This window comes from Meriones unguiculatus, chromosome 5 (genome assembly GCF_030254825.1).
Source record: "Meriones unguiculatus strain TT.TT164.6M chromosome 5, Bangor_MerUng_6.1, whole genome shotgun sequence".
NCBI classification, from domain to species: Eukaryota; Metazoa; Chordata; class Mammalia; order Rodentia; family Muridae; genus Meriones; species Meriones unguiculatus.
This window is the reverse complement of record NC_083353.1, coordinates 40,705,664-40,717,538: the sequence shown is the minus strand read 5'-3', so window position 1 is coordinate 40,717,538 and position 11,875 is coordinate 40,705,664. Positions and strand designations below refer to the sequence as shown.

Here is an 11,875-nt window from a genome sequence, read left to right as displayed (position 1 = left end):
TTTAATCCCAATTCTCAGGGGCTGATGGATCTCTGTGAGTTTGAGTTTGGGGACAGCCCGGGCCTACATAGCTAGATTCAGGACAGCCAGACTCTCTCTCTCTCTCTCTCTCTCTCTCTCTCTCTCTCTCTCTCTCTCTTGTTTAAAGATTTGTTTGTTTGTTTGTTTAATGTAGATGAGTGCTCTATCTGTACATATATCTGCACACCAGAAGAGGGCATCAGATCTCAGTATAGATGGTTGTGAGCTACCATGTGGTTGCTGAAAATTGAACTCAGGACTTCTAGAAAAACAGACAGTGCTCTTAACCACTGAGCCAAGAGACCCTATCTCTTTATGAACACTGACTCTTATGAACACTGACTGTTCTTCCAGAGGACCCAGGTTCAATTCCCAGCAGCCACACAGTGGCTTTCAACTATCTGTAACCCAAAATCTAACACCCTCACACAGACACATGCAAGCAAAACACCAATGCACATAAAATAAAAATAAAGTATTTTAAAAAATAAAAAGAATGTGTTTGTCCCCCAGGACCTTCCCTGAGACAGGGAAGGAGCTGGTCCACAAAGGAAAAACAGAATGCTGTACCTTAAAAAAGAATAATGATGCCAGACAGACAAAGACCACTGGCCTTATAGTTTTCTCAGAGCCTGGTTTAACAGTCACGTGAAGTCATGCAAGCGGGCTGGTGACATGGCTCAGAAGGTAAAGGCACTAGCCACCAAGCTTGGTGACCTGAGTTTGATCCCCATGGTAAAGGAGAGAACTGACCCCAAAAATGTCCTCCGACCTCCACAAGCATATTATGGCATGTGTATACCCACACACAGACACACAAACACACGAAGGAAGTAGGTTTTTAATAAGCTCCATCAAGCAGGTCTCTTTCCCTAAGGAGTGGACAGGATGCCCGTCCAGTGTGGCACAGGCTTGCCTCCTTGCTTTGTGGCACTCACTGGAGTCGTGATGTCTGTTTGCTCTTTGTTCGAGCAGTCTTCAAGCCTCCAAGAGCTTATGGTCTTCTCGCCCCTTCACCACAAGCGCTGTGGCTGAGGAGGTGCTGCCCTGCATCTTGGGGAGAGCATCCCGGGTTCTGTCTAAGTCACAGGGAGGGAAGGGCATGACCAAGTCCTTCGTTTGCAGCATCTGAGCTGGGACTGGGTTGGCTGATCGCAGGGAGACCTGGCCACACCCTGGAGCCACTAGGATGACAGCAGTGGCAAGTGAGCTGCACGCATGTCCTTGGCCATGCTCTTAGAGCTGATGGCCCCTTATCCCAAGAACATGAGAAGTCCCGGTGGCCTTCCAGAATCTGCATGTTCCCAGCAGCCAATGCTCTTAGTGGTCTCTCTGGCTCTGGCTTCTGCCAGACTTCTGATCACCCATCTTGCCTCTTAAGGCTGCTTTTCCCCCTCTGTACTAAGTTTTCCCAGACGGGCACTCAGCTATCTGCATGCTTTATCGAAAATAAAAGTCTCTCTCTCTCTCTCACACACACACATACACACACACACAAATTTGCACAAAATATCATGTGTTTGGGGCTGGATGGCTCAGCAGTTAAGAGCACTTGCTGCTCTTCCAAAGGTCACACTTTTGGTTCTCAGCACCCATGTTGTACAGTTTATAACTGCCTGTATGGCTGGGCAGTAATGGCACACACCTTCAATCCCAGCACTTAGGAGCCAGAGGCATGTGGATCTCTGAGTTGGAGGCCAGCCTGGTCTTTGGAGTTCCAGGAAGGCTACACAGAGAAACCTCATCTCAAAACAACAACAATAAGTAAACAGCACATGTCTGGTAAACTTTCCCGGGGTGATACAGAAAGAGAGGGGCTTTATTACACATCGTGGTCCCTTCGCTCTCTGTGCAAGCACCTCCTACCATGTGGGCGTGGCAGGGCAGGACTCTCTCCTCCCCTCAGAAAGCTAGAGTCCCCCTGTCCCTGCCTGGATGGAGTCAGGCTCCCAGCATCCACCCTCACCCAGCATCCAGGAACAGTCATGGGCCTTCTCAGCAGCACCCGTGTGGGTGAAGGGACCCCAGTGAGGGCAGGGCACCCACCTTCAGCAGAGCAATGGCCACGGTCCGTTCATCTTAAATGAGTTGTTTTTCTCTCAAAAGCTTGCAGCTCAGGACAGCTGTGTAACAGTCTGCAGCCATACAGGCTGGGGACACTGAGGACGGGACTGAAGACAACAACACTGTCCCCTTCACTATGTCCCTCAGGGCAGGCTGCTGCTATTTCCAGGCTGGTACTCAGGGGCCTCAGACCACATCAAATAAGGGAACCAGAGTAAACTGCAAGGGTCCTTCACCCCCAATGTTGAGTAAGCTCCTGACTACCAACACTGGGAGGATACAGAGAAGATGACCATAGTCCCTGAGCATGGATGATATGCAAATTTGTGAAACATTCCACATTTTATCCCTTTTTAAAAAATGAATTTATTGGGCTGGAAGGATGGGTCAAATGTTAAGAGCACTGGCTGCTCTTCTAAAGGTCATGAGTTCTATTCCCAGCAACCACATGGTGGCTCACAATCATCTATAATGAGATCTGGTTCTCTCTTCTGTCGGGCAGGTATACACGCAGGCAAAACACTGTATACATGATAAATAAATAAATCTTAAAAAAACAAATTTTATTTATGTATATATACAGGTACTTTTGTCTGCATGTACATCTGCACACCAGAAGACAGCATCAGACAGTTGGGAGCTGCCATGTGGGTGCTGAGAGTTGAACTCAGGACCTTTGGAAGAACAGTGAGTGCTCAGAACCATGCTTGTTTTCTGCTAGGTACAAATGTACTTCATTTACAGGGACAAGCTTTAGCCTTCTATACATGTTGTCAAGGGTAGGCCTAACTAAAAACAAGTTTGTTCAAACTAGAAATACTTAATAGATTAGATAATGGCCCTGAAACTCCTCTGAGAGCTGCTGACATGGCATGTAAGGTCTTTAATGGAAAGGCTTCCCCTGAAAGACAGAAATACCAGCTTCTGGTAGCCCCAAGGCTGTCTCCAAAGCAGACTCCACCTGGACTGCTTCAAGGGTGGTAACGCTGACCACTGGGCCGCGCTACCCTGTGCCACACTAGTCACCAGGACCCTGCCCAAACTGTGGACCCTGTTGTGTGGACTACTCCCACTCTGCCTTGCCAAGGTAGACAGAAAAATCTCTCAGATGTCCTGTTTTTGGCGACCAAACACCGATGACTTCTGCTCTCAACAAAGCTCTCGATACCCATGGAGGATCCCAGGCTCCTTACCTGTCCAGGAGTGGGTAAGTCTCCACCATTCTTAATGGATACACTTCTGCTCAGATCTCTGCCATGGAGGTCACAGCGCACCCTCTCCTTATCGGGGTATCTAGCCATCCCAGCCACCGCCCACTACAGCAGCCAGGGGGCCTCAGCCAGCCCCTCCTGGGCTGCAGCTGCTTGGTCAGTCCATTCTCAGCCCAAAGTCTGATTTCACAGAAAAAACATTTTGGCTTTGTATTGACTTTAGGTGTAAAATATGGACATATTGCTTGCAGATGATAAATATTTGAGAACTTTAAAAAATATTTATTACCTGAATCTCTTTAACAAAAAAGGCTGTATGGATGGGTTCGGTAGCCTGTAATCCCAGCACTTGGACTCAGAGGCAGGCATCAGAGCTCAGTGAGTTCAAGGCCAGCCTGATCTACAAAGTCAAGGACAGCCAAGGCTATACAAAGAAATCCTATCTCCAAACAAAACAAAACAAAAACAACAAAAACAAAGGGGGGGAGGGCAGTGAAATGGCTCAGCCAAGCCCAGTGACCTGAGATCAATCTCCAGGCCCCACACAGTTGAAGGACAGACCAAATGCTGTAAATTACTCCCTGACACAGACAGAAACAAAGGAATAAAATATTTAAAAAATAAAAATAAAATTTTGCTTGAAATTTAAAAGTGGCACACACCTTTAATCCCAGCACTTGGAAGACAGAGGCAGGCAGATCTCTGTATCAGACCAGCCTGGTGTACAAAGAGAGGCCAGGGCTGTTACACAGAGAAATCCCGTCTCAAAAAAACAAAAACAAAAACAAATAAATAAAAAATAAAAAATAAATTAAAAATAATAAAAAGGGCTTTAAAACTAAAACTCAATTACCTGTCAGCTTGAATTGGTTTCATATGTAAAATTCAGGTTTTGTTTTCCCTAGAGCAGCAGGCCTCCTGCTGAAAAAGACAAACTCACAAAACAGGTTAAATGTAAAAACAAACTCAAACTAGTGTGTTGTTGCTCACTAAAAGTTTACTTTTCACTATTCCTTTCTTTAAAAGAACTTGTTTTTCAATGACTGCTCTCAGCAATCAAACACTGTGTCTCCTGGCAAATGCTTGGATATTTCCAGAGTTAAAAAATTACATTTACATAAGTTGTAAAGGTCTGAAGAAGTGATTTAAGGCATGTGAAAAACAAGACAAGGATGATACATGATGTTAAGACTTCAAAGTCCAAAGTTGAGCATATGGAGTTCTGATAATTTATTACTCTAGCCTACGTAACAGTTATAATTATCACTGGCTAGTAAACCTTTTTACAAATTATCATAGCCACAGGCCCAACATTTTAGTCACAGGCTCAATTTTAAAATGTATTTTGGTTGTTCTCTAAATATAGTCTTAAAACTGTGTCTCACTGTGCTGAAAACATCTCCATCCGTCTACGCATACCCGGCCTTGGACAGAGGAGGCTCGTTCATGCTTCTAGCCCAGAACCACCGTTTGACCCTCAAGGTTCTGCTCTCTCTCGTGCCAGCACATTTTCTATCACAGAGGAGCGCTCGTGTTTCTTCATGTTGATAACTTCTCAGGCTTTATTCTTGCTGTGGCTCAGATGCGCAAATCTTCTCCAGACACTTGTTTACTGTTTCTTCTGCAAAGAAGATTTCAGTGCAGGCTACAGATGGTGGTCAGGCGAACGCCGTCTGTCCTGGCAGATTTCCACTCAGCTCACAGACACCATCCATGCCTGCCGTCTCCCTAGCCTCGGTGGTCCTGCAGAGCCAGCAAGCCCTGGACACTGCTCTAAAGCCAATGTGAACCAGTCCGGCCAAGTGAAGAGAGCTGGCCAACTCCAAAGGCTATCCTTTGGTCTCCCTTGGGTCCCTAGCTCTACCCCTTCTCAGCCTACTGGTCCCTGGTCCCCATCATTTTTATAATAATAATGTGATTGCTCCCCATCTCTTCAGGTTCTTTTAGGTGAAATTACCTGATGGTCAACAAACCAGATGCCTCTGATGGAATTTCTGCAAGTCTCACCCCCATCCTGGACTCCCCTTCTCCTCCCCAGCCCTGACCTGAACTCCAACCTTCCTGAGCCCACTGTGACAACCCTGGCCAGCTCTGAAGTGGCCATCCACAAAAGGCTGGAATGTCAGGCCCAAAGAAACTCCAGTACCCCAAACTCCAAAAAGCAGAGCCTTGTCCAGAAATGACAGTCTTGGCTCAGCTCAAGCTGGACTAGAGAAGGGTTAATAAAAGCCTGCAGCCAGCATTCCTCAGGAACCTGGGAAATAAGTGTCTGCCTGCCAGAAATGGCCACTTACTTCCCCTGGCGTATACCCATGGCAACCTGCAGACTCCTCCAGGCACTATCCACAGACACTTTCCACAGTCCAGATTAGCTCCCTGGCCCTTCCAAACCCCACCCCCCACTAGTCTCCATATCTTCTCTCCCACTGTTCTCACTTCTCTTGCCCTAGACATGTCAGTCTGCTTCTTTTTCTCTCCTCTGGACTTTCCCAGATACCTCTAGCATGCTCTCTCTCTCTCTCTCTCTCTCTCTCTCTCTCTCTCTCTCTCTCTCACACACACACACACACACACACACACACAAAAAGGCAGCCATTTAGGGGTTTCTTTACTGCACCCTCACTTATTGCTAACCCTCCTCAAATGGTGAGACACCTTTCATTCCAGCCAAAGACAGGTGGATCTTTGTGAGTTCAAGGCCAGCCTGATGTATGTAGCAGTTCCAGGGCTACATGATAAGATTCTGTCTGAAAAAGAACAACAAAACCCAGCTAGGAGGCCTCTCCAGAGGACAGGGAGGAAGGCAGGGAGAAAGTCCTCCCAACCCCCACCCTCCTGGACAGCCAAGTTTCCCTTCTCTTTTTCCTTTTCTCTTTCTCCTTCTCTTTTCCCTTTCTCTTTCTTCTTCTTCCTCTTTCTCTCTCTCTCAAATAAAAAGACAGCGTCAGGCTGGACAGTGGTGGCACATTGACTTTAGTCCCAGTACTTCGGAGGCAGAGGCAGGAGGGTCTCTGTGAGTTTGAGGCCAGCCTGGTCTATAGAGAGTGCTCCAGGACAGCCAGGGCTACACAAAGAAACTCTATCTCAGGAAAAAAAAAAAAAAAAAAAAAAAAAGGCAGTGTCTAACAGGCCTCTGGTGACTTCACCATCATGCCACATACTGAGATTACAGGGGTGCCCTTTAACCCAGCTCCTTTCCCTTTCTGGAGCCTGTGTGAGATAGGTTCTATGGCACAGACTGTGAACACACCAGAAACTGCAGTGATGGGCCGAAGCCAGGAAGCCTTCCTGAGCAATCCTTTTGGTTCTGAGAAGAAAGGGTTAGAGGTCCCAAAATTCTTATCAGCTGCTAAAGTTGTAAAGCCCAATTAAACCAACAAAAAAGAGGAGGGTAAAGGTGGAAAATAAGTTTTAGCTTGCAAAAGAGGGAGGCAAAAGTCCAGCCTTAGAGGCTTTCTTTGTTTTGTTGCTGTTGTTTTGTTTTTGAGACGGGTCTCACTACGTAGCTCTAGCTGGGCTGGAACTCACAGGTAGACCAGGCTGGCCTCGAACTCATAGTGGTAGCCAGGTGGGATGACTCATGCCTTTACTCCCATCTGTCAAGGGGCTGAGGCTGGAATATTATGAGTTTTGATCAGCCTAAGATATACAGTAAGTTCTAGGCCAGCTTCAACGGCATGGAGAGCTTCTATGTCAAAAATAAAAGGCAGACAGCTATCGAAGCAAAGACAGTGTAAATCCTTCCCCGTGTGAACACATTCCATGCCCCAAACACCCCCCCAGACTGTAGGAGAACGGCGAGTCCCCCGTGGTGAGACGGGGGTTACCTAAGAATATCTCCCATGGCACTGATTCTCCTGCCCCCTCAGTTCCTCGAAAGAAGCTAATATGTAATCCTTACCCAGGCAGAATTATGGGCCTAGAGGAAGTGTGCTAAGGGTAAAAGGGTGGCCAGAAAACCCAGGGCAGGGCTGGGTGACAGGCCCCAGCCTCTCTGGAGCCAGAGCCAGAACCTCCCAGGTTTGCTTTAGCCTGGTAGAGAGGAGTCATTCCCACTAAAAGTCACCGCTGGCACACATCCAGAAAACAGGGCCAGACGGGGAAGCGCGGGCAAGGGACAAGGCAGGCGGGAGGAAGGGTGACGGAGCCTCCCGCCCGGGGCTGGACAGCAGCTGCCCTCATCTAAAATCTAGGTGGCCCTAGGATAGCTGACTTCCTCCCGCTCCCCCGCCCCCCGCAAGGGGTTCCCGGGTGCTTGTTTTTTGTTTGTTTGTTTCTCCCCTCCACTGTAAAATCTGGGCAAGACTTGTCCTAAAACAGGCTCCCAAGCTGCAGCGATGGGGTGACCTACTTAAAGCGGCCGTGAGCTCAGAACTAGGAGCGCAGCGGAGTTCCTGGGTTCATCATCTGCACGTGTTAAGTGATTAGGACCATAAAGATGGCACCTGTTGGAAAAGGCAAGCGGCCTGGGAGACCTGGTCTACCCCTAGGAGAAGATCAGCGTGGATCCAAACCAGCTTGTGAATATACAAGTAGAGAGCGTGGGAATCCAGAGCGAAAAAGCCTCGAGGCTGCACACAAGCTTTTCTCCCTCCAGCTGAGACTGGTCCTGTCCTCACTGGTCTCAGTCTACACACTTTTACTGTATTATTGGCAAAGGAGTGAAGCCAGAGTAAACTGAAATAAAGCACTAAGCCGCCTCTGACTCCTGCAATCACACCAGGCAGCCTCACTTCCCAAGCCTTCAGGGCTGTTTAAGGACAGGCGAGGACTTCGCCCGGCCTGAATTCAGTGGACTGGCCACCATCTTCTAGCTAACGGAATGTCTGCCAGGGTCAGTGAGGAGCATGTGTCCTTGCCGGGTTACCCTTGGTGCCCCTCCCCAGGCTGCATCTTTTCCTTTAATCTCTTTCTCTCTCCCTGAAAAATGTATCCCAACAAACAGGGAACAGAACAATAGAAAGGGGAATTTGCAGCTAAAAACACCGTGTCTCAATTCTACTTTTGTCTGTTTGTTTGTTTATCTGTTTTATTTTCTGAGACAGGGTCTTACTATGAAGCCTTGAACTCATGGCCATCCTCCTGCCTCAGCCTCCAGAGTGCTGGAATTACAGGCATGAGCCACACGCCTAGCTCCCCTGATTCTGTCTCTGAGCTTCAGCTCATATGAAAGGAAAGGTGCTGGGAAGCACCGGTCTGCCGCCAGTCGAGGCTGTGCACATAGTGGGGCTCTACAATGCTCAGGCAACTCCTCCTCTCCTCCACGGCGTCCTCCCCACCTAGAGCAGGAGAGGAGAGTCTGCAGCCTGCCCTAGGAGAGCTGCCTCCGCTTTAGAGAAACTTCTCCCAGCAGAGACCTGCAATCACAGACCGGCTCACCTCCCCACCTGAAAGAGCCTTTCTCGTCACAGTGGTAACATGCATTCCTTTTCTTTCTTCTTTTAGAGACAGGGTATCTCTGTGTAGTCTTGGCTGTCCTGGATTCACTTTATAAACCGAGCCAGCCTCCAATTTAAAGAGATCCACCTGCCTCTGCCTCCCCGAGTGCTGAGATTACAGGCACATGCCACTGCGCCTGGCTCTAACTTTTATTTCATAGGATGGACACAAACTGGGTTGTTTCTATGGCCTCTTACCCTTTGTTCTTTCTCCTCTTCCTGCCTATCAGACTTCAGAATCAGGGTCTCTTCCTGCCTGGCCTAATTGTTGCCTTATAACTTCAGGCCTGTGCCTGCACTGCTCATTTTCTGCCTCATCCATTTGCATGTCACACAAGAAAGCCTTCTGTGGTTCCTGCTTTCATCGCTGTCATGTGCTCAAGAGCCTATAATGGCTCTTCATTACCTCACCCACTGAGTAAAATCATTTGGTCAGGCCACTCTCACATCAGAATCCTATTTCTTGTTGGTTTGCTTTTTTGAGACAGTCTCACACAGCCCTGAAACTCCTGACCCTCCTGCCTCTACCTTCTGAGCACTGGATTGCCAGTGTGCTGCACTACACCCAGCTAGAATGCCAGTATTTAGCAACTTTTTTCCCAAATCATAAAATTTGTATTTTGTGTGGTGTGCAAATTTTCATGTTATTATTATTATTTGTGTCTGTGTGCACACGTGAGTAAGTATTAGGCAACTGCAGGCCACCATGCACACTGGAGTCAGAGAATAACTTCCTCTGTGGGTTCCAGAGACAGAACTTAGGTCAGGCTTGCACAGTAAGTGCTCATTTACTGAGTCATGTTACTGGTTTGGATTTTTTTTTTTTTTTTTTTGAGGCAGGGTTTTCTCTGTGTAGCCTTGGCTGTCTTGGAACTCACTCTGTAGACCAGGCTGGCCTCAAAGTTGGAGATGTGCCTCTACCTCCAAGTGCTGGGATTAAAGGCTTGTACCACCACCAACTGCTTTCTTTTTTTTCTTTTTCTTTTTCTTTTTTTTTTTTTTTTTTTTTTTTTTTTGGCTAACTGGTTCTGATTTTTTTAAATGCCTACTAAGGAAGGCAGCAAGCAGCAGGTGGATCACTGTGAATACCAGGCTAGTCTACAAAGCAAGTCTAGGTCAGCCAAGACTCACAGAGAAACCCTGTCTTGAAAAACAAAGAAACAAACAAAAATAAAGTGCATACCAACTATGGCTACATTTATTGCAACTGAAAGAGATTCATAGGCTACTATTTTATGTATATTTTGTGGTGATACTTCCATGTACGTATCTTCATTTATCGATGCATGGACATACCATGATCTGCCTATTTGTGTCCATTTTGGTTGCTTTTCAAACTCTATGTAACAAACATCCACATACCCAGAGAGAATAGACATAGATCTGCAAACTAGCTATTGACAAAAGTTTCCAGACATAGTCTAGCTGGTCTAAAGGCATTGTGCTTTGGACTCTGTCAAGCTGACCTTCAGAGACCCTGCTAATTCACATTCCCAGCTGCACTCCTGGAGCCGTCCTCCCCCAAGCCATGCCCCCAGCCCCTCCTCTTGAATGTTTGCTGTTGTCTACACTGAAATACAGCATTTAGTTTTGTTTGCATCTTCTAGATTGAGAGTAAAACAGTCCTTTTCTTCGTACTTCATTTGTATTTGTTCTATGACTTTGGTGCAATTTCTTCAGGGCTACTGGCTTTTCCCTACTGATTTGTAAGAGCTTAGTATGTGTTAAAGATATGTTCTTTAAAAGAACATATCATCACCAGGTGTGGTGGCACAGGAGGCAGAGGCAGAGGCAGCTGGATCTCTTCAAGGCCAGCCTGGTCTTCATAGCCAGTTCCAGGCCATCAAGAGATTCACAGTGAGACCCTGCCTCAAAAAAAGAGTCCCCCAATTATCTTCTACTACATTCATTACTTGGTTGTTGGTTTTGCTCTTGTTTGGTAACAAGGTGTCAATCTGAATCCCAGAGAAACTCATAGGTAATCCAAGCTGGCCTTGAACTCACAGCAATCCTCCTGCCTCAGCCTCCTCAGTGCTGCTGGGATCCGCCATGCCCACCCTTCTAGTCTTTGTGTTGATGTCTCTCAGTCATCTCATTCCTGTCATAACCTCAATGTGTAACCCAAGCTGGCCTCACTACCCTCTGCCCTCCCTAACCTCTCAGGGCTGAGATTACAGGTGTTGGCCATGTGCCCAGCTCAGTGATCTCTTTCTTTTTTAAAAAGATTTATTTATTTATTATGTATACAATGTTCTGCCTGCATGTACACCTGCACCAGATCTCATTATAGATGGTTGTGAGCCATCATGTGGCTGCTGGGAATTGAACTCAGGACCTCTTAACCTCTGAGCCATCTCCTCTGCCCCCAGAGGTGTCGGTAGCCAGTTACCAGTCCTGTTTCGTGTGTATGCATCCTGCTTGTGCTGGACTTCTCTTTATTCTGGCCTCCATCCCCAACAAGAACCTACTTTCCAGCTGTACTGGTTCAACTGCCCACAGGTGCACAAACACCTTTCCTGGTGGTTAATTTCTTTTTTGATGTTAATTTTGCTATAGAATTCACCTACAGTTTCGTTACAGACCTCTAGAAGAGGAGGAGGAAGAAAGGAGGAAAGAACCACACTTTAGCAGTATTAGCTTTCTGGGAGGGCTGGGGAGAAGGCTCCACAGGTAAAGGCACTTGCTGTCAAGTTTGACTGCCTGAGTTCAATCCTTGGGACCCACCTAGTGGAACGAGAGAACCAACCTTACAAAGCTGTCCTCTGACTGCCACAGCCTGTGTGGACGTGTGCACACACACATGCACACAACAAACAGAATTTTTAAAGTTCTTTCAATTTCTGGTGGGAATGGTGGACAACAGCCATGGAAACATACCTCACAAATGACCCCTGATGGTGATGGGTTTTGGTTTTGTTTATGTTTGTTTAATTTTTCAAGACAGGGTTTCTCTGTGTAGCCTTGGCTGTCCTGGACTCACTCTGTTGACCTGACTGGCCTCAAGCTCACAGCAATCCACCTGCCTCTGCCTCTGCCTCCCGCGTGCTGGGATAAAGGCGTGGGCCACCATGCCCAGTGATGGTGATGTTCTTAAGTCAAGAGCGAATGTGGAAGAGAAAGAAGCCTGAAGGAGGAGGATGG

The 11,875-nt window shown here is 47.2% G+C and overlaps 1 non-coding gene across 1 annotated transcript; it reads left to right on the top strand.

Annotated features, from left to right (window-relative positions):
- Positions 1-2,329: 2,329 nt before the first annotated feature.
- Positions 2,330-2,431, top strand: LOC132654407 (U6 spliceosomal RNA). Its single transcript, XR_009592061.1, has one exon. It is a non-coding gene; the product is annotated as a U6 spliceosomal RNA (small nuclear RNA).
- The last annotated feature ends 9,444 nt before the right edge of the window (positions 2,432-11,875 follow it).